The sequence below is a fragment of the Vigna angularis genome, chromosome 2 (assembly GCF_016808095.1).
Source record: "Vigna angularis cultivar LongXiaoDou No.4 chromosome 2, ASM1680809v1, whole genome shotgun sequence".
Taxonomy (NCBI): Eukaryota; Viridiplantae; Streptophyta; class Magnoliopsida; order Fabales; family Fabaceae; genus Vigna; species Vigna angularis.
In genome coordinates this window covers 38029873-38038512 of record NC_068971.1, presented here as the reverse complement: position 1 = coordinate 38038512, position 8640 = coordinate 38029873, and the positions used below count along the sequence as shown (strand labels likewise).

The following is an 8640-nucleotide window of genomic DNA, read 5'->3' as shown; positions in this document are numbered from 1 at the left end:
CTTAGCATTTTCAAAATTATATAAAGAAATCACTTATATAAAATACCCACAATTTTATTTATAAGTAGACTGTATTTTTATTTTTTTCAAAAAAAGTAGTATATGGATTGTGCTTTTTATAACAACAACATCATTTAACTATAAATTTAACAATTGTTTTATTTTCACCACAGTAATGTATTGATATCTTATATTATACATTATTTAGTATAGTATTTAATTTTTTTATTAAAATTTAAAAATATTAAATTTTGTTGAGAGTGGGATTTGAACCCACGCCCTTTCGGACCAGAACCTTAATCTGGCGCCTTAGACCAACTCGGCCATCTCAACTTCTTATTATACAAAAGAATAATATTTATTTTAAATAATATTTCATTTATATTATATTAAAATTGAAATTGAAAAAATTAATAAATTAATTTTGTTGAGAGTGGGATTTGAATATTAAATGATAAAATTATATAGTACACTAAATATAAATATGCAATTCATTCTCTTTCGTTTCATCATTATATTATTTATTATATTTTTCACTTTGTACTCCTTCAACTTATACACCTCATTTTTAGATATACTCTGTTTTGCTCAATTATTTTCTTTTTAGTTAATTATATTTTTAACTCTTAAATATAAACGGTTTTATTCTAAATTTTAATATTGGTCTTTAAACTTAAAAAAAATAAATAGATATAATGTTTATAATTTATTTGTGTTAAATTATTTTAATATGTTAAATGATATTTTAGATTAATATTTCATCTGTTTACTTTATTTGACGAATTCTAGTTTAAATATTAGTTAAAAATGTGATTTAATTTCGTTGGATAATTTTTTTTTAGCGTAAAGAATAAATGAATAGATATAGAATATGTTAGTCTTCTATATAAAATATGCAAAGAGACGAAAAGATATACTGCTTGAAATAGCGCATCCCGCACGAGCAAGTTGAAATATATTAGCACTTACGGGGAATGGATAAATTTATTGTTAATTCATTTAAAATCCATGCACACTTGCAAAGTGAAGAATCTGATGATGAGGTATTAACATTTCTAGGAGAAGGTAATGTGAGAGAGAAATTAAAAGAAAAAACAGTTCATAAAAATTGTTTTTAAAACATATAATGAACTCCATCAGAAACAGTAAATCTAATGCAGCCATATTAGTAGTTAACAGTGTAGATGTATTGGTTCTTGAAAGTTCATTTTATATTGTTGGAACGTCTGGTGTGCAATTCTTCTCCACACAGAAAAGAAGGGCAAAAACTGTTTGATGTGCAAGTAATTGTTGCTCAACTAAGAAACCTTCATTTTCAATCTATTTGAGAGCTTCATTTTAGAGAATGTGATGAAAGCTATGACTCCCCTCACTTACAATTGCAACAAAGTCAAGACACTTTTTATTGTGACATTTGAGGCAAACCATGTAATTTTCACATGAAAACTGGTGCCCTAGTTTAGACACAACACATGCACCTATTTTTTTAGTGTGAAGAACCTTTGGAAGTGATTGTTTACCACTTGTGGCTTACTAGTATTCCTAGAAAAGGAATCATAATTCAAATATTTTATACTATAATATCAAAATTATTTAAAATTCATCTTAACAAAATTATAGTATAGTTAAGAATCTAAGTCTCATATTGGATAGAAATGAAAAACTGAATCGTAAAAATTCATTAAGTTCTATATTGGATAGAAATGAAAAAGTAAAGTATAAAATATTCATTAATCCATCCTTTAATGTTTTAGATCCAAGGTAATGTCAATCTCTCGTCCCGAATGAATTCATATCTTATTGATGCTGTGTTTTCCAAAATTCTCCCCTCAATAAACCTAACAATTATATCATTTACTAGCTAAATAATATTGGATAATGTAATATTTAACTTTTTAACATGAAAATACCTAATATTACATTTGTATACTATAAGTGCATATATATTTTCTCCTATCATATCAATTTAAATTTTAATATGAATGATTTCTTTTCGAAGATTAAACAAAAGTTGGGTCAAGGAGTACGTGAAGAATGAGGACATGGAGCAGTATTTTGCTTTTGCATATAGAAACAAAACAAGACTCGTTCCATTGAATCCATACCATGAAACCAGAACTTGATAAACGATCAAACCAGACCATCATTACTCCCACACCATTAGCTTCAAACAAAACTAGACAACATATGAAACAAAATGGAAGCTATAAAACAAATTTAACGTAAGTCCAAAAATGGTGTGTATATAGGTAAGAAGAGCACAATATACATAAAAAGAGGAATAAATATATTAAATGATTTTTTATACATATGCAAAGGCTAAATAACAGAAGATAATTAAGTTTAGAAACTCGTTAAATATTGTAGTAATCCATTAATGAGAATACACGGATTAAAATAAAACCTTTTATAAAATTAAGAAATAGATTTTACATATAATTCAAATTTATAAAATGAGATTTATATTTACAAATTAATAAATTTAACAAATAATAAATTTTATTAAAATAAATATAATTTATTATTTTAATATCATATTAAAAATTAAATTTTAAATCTAATCCAAAGGATTTCAAGACATAGTAACACAAAATAAAAGACTTGACATGAGCATGGAGAAAACAAAACCACAAAACGAGAAGTATAGACATCTCATGCGTGAGAGTAGAAATTAATAAGGTGGTTCGATAGTGGTCCGACAAGATACCATCTTAAAAAGTGAATTTTAAATCTAACTCAACTCAAAAAACCGATTTGTAAGGTGAAATTTGCACTTCACTTGTATGTTATAAATTAATCTTATCTTTAGTCAACGTGGACTTCAAACGTATTGAGTGTGAAGTAACTCTCCAAGTCAAGCATCTGAGAAACATTATTCAATATTCAATCATATTTCTGCTTTGTACCTTCAAAGCACCATGCTTCCACTTCCACTACTCACACAGATTCTGAACACACTGAACCTGCAGCATACCTTCTCCTATTTTATGCACTGCACCAAATCCATCAGTAAGAAAGAAGAAAAGTGGCTTTCACAGCAGCTTCTGCTATGACAGTACCACATGCATAAAATATCACATCTTAAGAGAAAACTTCCAACGACAAAGCAAATGAGTCTATTTCAATTTCGTTTCAAAAACATGCTGTTAGCAAGCTTTTCTGATATACAGTATTACATATATTATATCACTCAGTTCACTGCATATCATTGAGTTGATGTTATTACAGTAAAATGAATCACCGTTCATTGAATTTTCATTCAAACATTCATTTAGTGGGACATTCATGCTTCTACTTTGAAGTACCTATCTACAAAGAGAAAAAACTTAAATGGTATTATTTTGTCCATAATTATAATTACTTCTAAATATTTGATTTCGGAAAAGATTAATTTTCACAATTAGTTATAAAACATCATAGTATTTATACTCTTGTTCAAATATTTACATTTTTTTAGTATCAATATATAAAAATAAAAAAAATTCGTATTTTTAATTATTTTATAAATAAATATTTTTTCCAAACTAAACAAATTCACAAACCTCTCTAAGAGATGGTAAAATATATTCATATATTATAAATTAAAATAAATCATTTAGAGAATATGGTTTATTTTCCTCTTGATTAATCATTTTTCATATTCTCTTTTCTGTATTTTACAACTATACAAAATATATTACATTTGTATACTTAAATATCTATCTCTTTTAATCCTTTTTTTTATCTCTACTTCTAAGTTGAATTTGAATATTTATTTTAAAGAAATTTTATATAATTACGAACCTTAAAACGCATTTTTTAAATGGTTTAGTTATAATATAATTCATATATTGAAATGATTTAGTTTTATAAATTAAAATGACATAAAAAAAGTATTTAATCAATCTCGTGATACAGAATAAATATACATTCATTCATTTATATATATATATATATATATATATATATATATATATATATATATATATATATATATATATATATATATATATATATATATATATATATATATATATATATTAATAGTGATTATGTATATAAGAGGATAGATTAAGTTTACATAAAATTTTATACTAATTCAATATGTCATTTGGACACAATAAAAGTATATTTAGTACAAATTGGATATGTTACATTAATGAGTTCAACCACTATACAGTTTCATAAAAAGATCTACACTGTTAATCATTTTAAAATCATCTTTAGTATGACTTTTCAAATGCTTTCCATTCCAATGATTAAATTTAATTTCGATAATTTGTGATTAGATATTGCAAAAGTACTTTAGAGTATACATGCATTTCTTATTTTTCTTGTGACGGATTCTTTCTTTCGGAGATGTTTAAAGGAGAAATAGATATATGGTACTCTGACTTGGGAGCAAATTAAAACAATTCTTGTATCTGATTCTAAATTTTCAAAAGAAGTTTTGAAAAGCTTGTAGACCAATTTGGGGTCACTAATAAAAAGTAGTCAAACTCACTAAGAAAGCCATTTGAAAGCATCTTATTTTCTTGCATTTGATTTTGTTCATGGATTCCAAATATAGAAAAACTTTTGATACTCTTAGCTATTATATTGAGAAAACTAACAAACGAATATCCTAAATTGTTTAGGAAGTTGGTTTGAATCCTAAGATGGTTAATTCACCCGTTTTTAATTATTTATTTATTTATCATTTTACTAATAAAATAATTTCAAGTTCAAGGAATTGTCCGAATGATGGAGTGATTCATCATATTTTTTGCCTTTCATGTTATTTAACACTTTTTAGTGTTATTTGAATTAAAAAATAAACGTCATATTTTTTGAATTGTTGGAAGATAAATAGACTTAGTAGGGGATCTTCATTTGTTATTTTTTATTATTGTCTTAATTATTACTTTTTACTTTGTAGTAATATTATAAGTCACAACAAATATTTACATTAGAAAAAAAGAATTATGAAATAGAAAAAAAAAACTGAAAGATGAAAGAACAAAACTCTAACCACTTTCGAAATAAGAAAGAAAAGAGATATTGTAGTGACATGTCAACGCACTTCACAATGGCCATAAGGAAGGGAAGGTTACTTAATCTTGTGCAAGATTACGTGTAATATTCACTTAAATCTTTAATGTTAAATCTTTAACTTTAAATTATTCCAAATCTTTATTTTATTATTATTGAATAATTTCGTTTTATTTTTTTAGTGAGTTATGACAATCATCATCATCATCATCATCAAATTTAGAATTAATAATTATTTAGTTTATATTTATTTACTAATAAATTAATTAGATTCTAATTTAAATTAAGAACTACATAATTATAAATTTAATAAATAAAATTATACTATTTACTAAATAAAACGAAACAAAATCAAACAATAAGAGATTTCACAATACAATAATAATTATAAATAACATAAAATATTTAAATAAAACAAGATTATGAACATTCAAACCAAACAAGATATATATAAATAACATAAAGTAATTAAATAAGATAAAATTAGAGACTTTGTTATGCCTTATTTATATACAACTTTTTCATGATGTTACATATTTGAAATTGAATTTAACTTAGTAATTTAAATGTTTAATGTCATGAGAGGAATGTTGGAGTGTGACAGAAAAGAAAACGGGATATCCTTTTTGATAAGAAAATGCACCCAGTTGTCTACAAGATTGAATACAAGAAACTGTTCACGATTCAAATTTCAAAATGATCAGTTTGCTAAATCACATTATAGAGTTGTTTTTATTTTGTCTTTTTGCATAATTAATGTTCATGAAATTGGAAGTGTTTAATACTAGTCTTCTACGATGGGTGAAAGAGTTAAAAATGTACATTTTAAATTTAATTTAATTTCATAAAAATAAATTATAAGATGAAATTTTCTTTTACTAATATATTATATATTTTTTTTAATTTTTAGTCCATGTAAATTTTTTAACAAAAAAAAATTAGAATACCTTAAATTCTTTTGAGTTTATTAGGTATTGTTTCTCTATGAGAAAATTTTCAGTTTCATGAGATAGTACGTTTAATCTGGTAAAATTATACAAACCTGACCTTTTTCTTTTTTATGCTTATACTGAGATTCACACGTAGGTATATACATGCTTTTGAGTTTGTTGATATGTGGTTTGAGTTTGTTGATATGTGGTTTGTGTAGGTATATACATGCTTTTGAGTAACTACGTATTAAAATAAGTAATATAAAGAAGAGAGTGAAAAATATTATAAAAATGAACAATTATAATTTTGTCACAAAAGCAAAACAATTACAAGTATCTATCTATCCAATAGAGTTGGTAATTTCTAAGAGTCTCAGGTCAACCATTCTTGTCTATAAATATTAGGACACTTTTGTTATGTAGGTATGTTTTTTCTTCCTTTAGACATGCTTACTTTGCTAAAACATCTTTTCACTGGACTTGTTGCACATGCCACCATCTATTTCACTTTCATATTCGACATAATGTTGCTCAAACACCTTAGCACCAGATGAAAGTAAATGAGAAAGATATTTATGGACATAGTACCTTGTCATTTCATAGTTGTTATCCAAACCTCACTCTCGATTGTTCAAGAAGTCTACCACATTAATAAGTGTGATCAATTTATCATGAAACTTCATTCTGAGTTTAAGATTGTAAAAAGTGTTTCGCTAAATATGAGTTTTGTTCCATCTTTAGATACATGTCTTAGTGAACTTCTGAAGGATAATAACGTTTACTTACCCAAGGATCTATGATTTATGATGTTTCTCTCTCCAAACCTTTTCTAGTTGCATATGTTGTTCACAATAAAAATAAAGGTTGTGATATACAAGAATTCTAATGATTTTATTGCAAACAATTTAGTCATATCGCTCGTAGTTCATAAGAATTTTTGCAATTATTGAAAGTAATAGTCATATCATTGATGATTGTCCCACATGTCCTTCATGACCAGCAAAATGTCCTGTACAAGCATTCCATGCCACTACCAACTCATAGAGCCATTTCCTCCTAGTCATACAAAAAAGGAAGCAGCCTCAAGAGCTGAACCTTGTGACTCTAACAATGTCAACTACGAAATTATTCCTAATTTTCCAAATTGAATGCCTAATTTCTAATTGTGAAAAATCTCTCAAATCGCGAGACCAATTCGCGAAGCTAGCATCCATCCTCGTCTCCTATTCGCAATTCAATCTACAGAAAACCAAATCACAAACCAACAGAAACCCTAGAATCCCAAATTGTGCCACCATCACATGATTTAACCTCTGAAACCCTCGCACATCCAAAACCCTAAATCCCCAAATTCAAACCCCAATTTGTGTAATTGATTCCCAATTGCCATCAACCCTACAATCTCATAACGAAGTTTTCCCAATCCCAATCTCTAATTCGAACAAATTGAATCCACAATTCATTCTCAATATTCCATTCATTCTTTCTTTCTTTTTTAAAAATAAAATATTCACGTCAAAATCACGTAGATCTAAGTAATGCAGTCTACGTCAATTAAAAACATACATCACCATGCCATGTCAACCTTACATATCACCATGCCTCATCAACCTTAGATTAACACTGTTGACCCCAATTTAATGGTAGAGGTCTAATTGTTGTAATTTTTATAAAAATTAATTGTCGTAATTTTTATTAAAAGAAAATGATCAATTTGAGATTCACACCTTAAATAGAGACTTGACGAATGATTAAACCTAAATTTATTATCTTAAGATATTGGATTGAAAGTGATGTTAAGCGACTATTTGGGTTAGTTTAAATCTCATTGTTATTATATCTTCTCAATGATTTTTTCTCTCCACCCATTAATTGGTCATAAATTATTTTAATTCCAAATTTGAAATGGTGTGAAATATTTTACACGTTTTCGAAGAGTAGCATTGTTTGTTTGTGAGTGGGGACATAGATTAGAAGATAATACAAGGTAGGAAGTCGTTGTCACGTGGTGAAGGTGACTACAGCTATTCTGAAAATGATTGACAAAGAGATCTCAAACCCTAAAGCTTTTGGCAGACAAGTGCTTGCGTTGATAGAAAATCTACTCTTATTGTGCATGTCATGCGTCCAAAGCACACAAAATTTACACCTCCATTATTATGCTTTTACACAAAAAATATTCGTACTTCAACATCAGTGTTATGCAAGAGGACCATTTTTACATTCAAAGTCTCTGGACTCAAATTTAACTTGTGATAGCGAAAGGGTTCCTCGTGCTTGTAACTTTTTAAGTCTTGATAACAAAATTTATCTGATCTGTGGGCACATCACATGCCTATGTGATCTAACTCACGTAGCTATTCTCTTACTCCTCGACATCAAACATATATTCTGCGAATCTCTGTGTCCCATGCTCACAGAAATTACCTAGAATCTGTCCAAAATAAATATTACAGAGGTACTTTGGCTAAAACAAAGAATCAAAATCTTCTACTTCATAAGAAACCAGTCACTTCTTTCTTTGACTAAACTATGCTTATTCTTAAGTGGAGATGAACATGATGATTTTGATAGGGAACCTGAAGAGGCCTGAAGATGTGAAGTTAAGAAACTTTCAAGCATAATTATTAGCTAAGTAGTGTCGTTATTCTGGTTAATCAGAGACAAAGGTAGTTGCGATGACATTACTTTTAATATT

At 27.0% G+C, this 8640-nt stretch overlaps 1 non-coding gene across 1 annotated transcript; it reads right to left on the bottom strand.

Moving 5' to 3' along the window:
- Positions 1–252: 252 nt before the first annotated feature.
- Positions 253–333, bottom strand: TRNAL-AAG (transfer RNA leucine (anticodon AAG)). Its single transcript has one exon. It is a non-coding gene; the product is annotated as a tRNA-Leu (tRNA).
- Positions 334–8640: the final 8307 nt, after the last annotated feature.